Below are 3,679 nucleotides of genomic sequence, written 5' to 3'. Positions count from 1 at the left end.
TCATCATGAAATGTGCTTTTAAATCGGGGTTTTGCTTTTCTGGTATGTTGGGGTATCTAGGGGCTCTCTGTCATTGGAGAACTGAGTTCTGATGATGCCAAAGTCCCTTGGGTTTTGTTTCTTATGTTCTTGCCCTTGCCTCTTGCCATCTGATTATCTCTGGTTTTAGCTGTTCTTGCTATCTCTGATTGTGGCTTGTCCCCAATGTAAGTCTATTTGCTAGTACTCCTGGGAGACCAATTCTCTCTAGGAGGAATTTGGGTATGTAGCATTGTGGCACAGTGTCAACCTCTATAACCTACAGTTTTTCCTCATAAAATTATCCCTATTAAATACCCCTTAATTAATTTTAGAAGATAGTATAGAGGAAAAAGAAGTTGTTGTAGAAGATAGCATAATTAATTAGCCAACCCTGTAGATAAAGCAGCACTTAAACACAAATACAACACATTCAATGTGGAAAACAAATTGCTTTACAAAAAGGAGACACACAGTAATAATCCCAACTGATTGTTCACTCAAACATACTTCCAAAGGACTGCAGGAGAAAGCACTGTTAGCATCCTTATTAGGAAGCTCATTCAATACATGAGCTGTAATCACCTCCTCGAAAGTGTCTGCCTGCATGCTTTCATTCACAACTTGATCCTAGAACAAAAAGACAAGACAGATTTTAATATTTGTCATTTAACTTTCCCTGGAGGAAGTAGAATTTTTTATGTGCTGAGTACTAGCTATTTACAGTGTAGCTAGAAGACTTGATTGAATTGCAATAGTTTCACTGATGAGCAGGTGTGAGAATAGAGAGAAGAGTGTGTGTGTGTGTTTGTGTGTGTGTGTGTGTGTGTGTGTGTGTGTGTGTGTGTGTGTGTGTGTGCTTTCCCACTGTGATCATTTGAGGTCCTCATGTACTGATCTGGGTCTCCTTTTGTTATGGAGGGTAAATCTTTATGTTATGAGACCTGTGATTTTGTACGCTGCTTGCCTGGCAGGCTGAGATTATGTGTGGTGATGAACTTCATATTGTAGACTCATAGGTACTCACCTCAGTCTTTCTCCATACTCTTTACTATCATGATAATTTTCTCTTTATCTACCTAATTACTACATTGGAATTTTTCCTTACCAAGTTCTTCCCCCAGGTCTCCCACCAGCCTGGATGTCCATTAAGGTTTCCAGGACAGCTGACAAAGACATTCCACAATGAAGCCTTTCTAATTTGGAGTATGGTTTTAGAAGTCAGGGGGAGAAAATCACCTGCCAGATTATTAACATACTTGTACATGATAAAATGCTAGAGATTAGTAAAAATAATACAACCATAGCCCATTCTAAAGTGTTCATGTTCCTGATGGAGTAATAACAAATCAATGCTTGAAAAGGTAAATGTTACTTAGGAGAAAAGCTTGACAAAAACCCCATTTTACTACATTTTTCAGCCTAAACATATTGTTTAGCATAAACAAAAAAAAAATTAAAAAAAAAGAACAGGTAGAATTTAATGCAAGGAATCCTAGTAGCTACCTGGAATAGGAGAATAGAGAGAAGGAAGAAAGTGTTTAAATTATGTCTATATGAAAATGAGCAGTAGAGAATTGGACAGCCACACATCTGGGGAAGAAGTACTTAAGGGGATGAGTAAGGAACCTTGGAGTACACATAGGGGTGGAGTGACAAACTAGATCCCAGCCAGCAGCTGAAAGAAGCAAGGCATAGGAAGGACTGTTGATTTGAGTCTGAAAGTCAGGCAGACAACCCAGAAGAACTTTGGGGCAGCTTGTGGGTTATCCTGGTAACTATTGTAATTTCACTCCTCTGTAAACATGCTGTGCACCTGAAACTGGCCTTTATGAAAACCATGTATACGTGCACTAAGCACTAATCTCCTGGGAGGGCCACTGTTATGCTGTGCATCTATTTATTACATAGTCAGGTTGAATATATCTATCACCAGGGTACTCATACTGAGATGTTTTCCTTTACTCTTTCTCACCTCAAGTTTTCTACAGTTATCTAAGTGAACTGCTCAAGTTCCTGGGTGGACACTAGTGGTTATCTATATATGAAACTTCAAAGATGATTGATGACTAATTAGAAACTAATAATTGTGGAAAGTTGGAATGTTACAGACCCATAGTCAGAACTATTATAGGCTATCTTTACTCTACTTCATAGCTATTTGCTACCTATATTTGGTAAATGATTTTCATGTTTCATATCTTTTGTGTTAAATGTATGACTTTCAAGTGGTCTGTCACCATATGAAATTCAGGTAACCTTTTGTATACTGGATCTAAATGTAACTTTTTTTCATGTGGTATATTTGTCATCTTGGAGCGTTCCTAATGAATACACTTACAGTTTATAGCTCTTTCTGCATACTGGCTGGTTCACCTCAACTGTTTTGGCTCAAATTCCTCTCTAAGCTGACTGATTCAATCTGGCTTTTCTTACCTTCTTACTTAATTTTTCTACTTGGTGTTAAACTAACTCTGGCAATGGGTTATAATCTTCTGCCTCTTTCTGATTTTTCTCTTCAAGTACCTGAACTGAACAAATTGAACAGAAATAATCTTGTCTCCTCTGCACATACTCCTGCACTGACTGACTGAACTCAACAGAACTGATTGACTTCTAATTCCATTCTCTCTTTCTTCACAGTTCTTAAATGGTCTGTTTTTCCTGTCTGTATTCATGAGAGTTGGGTGTAGCTTATCTCTAATTAATTCTGTCAAATTTTTCTCTGATTCACTTTGCCCCTCAGTTGGATGTCACTTTCAAACATGGCTCCTTTCTTATACAAATTAACCTTGCCTACATTGTGTGGTACTAAAGGTGAATACTAAGGACATGTCTGTATCCCAGCCAAACCATGCTGAAATTTAGTGCATGTCTGCATTCTGGCCAGATCATATAGACCTATAAGATCTTTGGATGTGATCCCTTGCCGAAGCAGCCATGCTGCTAGGTCAAAATTACTCTAAAACTGAAACATGATATTTTGAGAAATCTGAGTCTGTCTTCACCAATCATGCTGAGCTCAGAACAAAGTGTCCCTCAAGTTACTTTGAGCTGCTGTTTATATCAGTAATTCCCTGGCATTTTTTTTTTTTTACCAGTTTCCCAAAATATATGGTACTGCTTTATCAAGACATTTTCTGTATTAAGGTATCTTCTCTTTCTGCTGAATTTTTAAATTGGGTTCTAGAGCAGATTCTTTTTTCTTATTTGCCACTCTGTTTCCAAAAATCCAGAATATAAATAACCTAAGAATCGTACATGTTCAGAGTCCACTTTTGCTATGGGAATTGTGCTCTTACAGTAAGAGAAAATACAAAAGACATTTAAAGGATAAGATCAATGAGAAAACTCATTATTATTTACTTTTTCTCTTAAAGCTGTTGTCAGTAAAAGATGACATATACCTTTACAACTATTTCATATAGCACATAAAAGCTTAGAAATATACAGAAACAAATAAAAATAAAGACATATTGCCTTGAATTGGTAGATCCTTCTCTCCCTCTCTCTTCCCTTCTTTTTTTTTTTTTTTTTTTTTTTTTTTTTTATTTATTTTTTTTTTTTTTTTTTTTTCTAATTCTATTCCGAAAGATTCCCATACCCCTCCCCCCACCTCTGTTCACCCACCCACCCACTCCCACCACTTGGCCCCGGCCTT

This window comes from Mus pahari, chromosome 13, assembly GCF_900095145.1.
Source record: "Mus pahari chromosome 13, PAHARI_EIJ_v1.1, whole genome shotgun sequence".
Taxonomy (NCBI): domain Eukaryota; kingdom Metazoa; phylum Chordata; class Mammalia; order Rodentia; family Muridae; genus Mus; species Mus pahari.
This window is presented reverse-complemented; position numbering follows the sequence as displayed.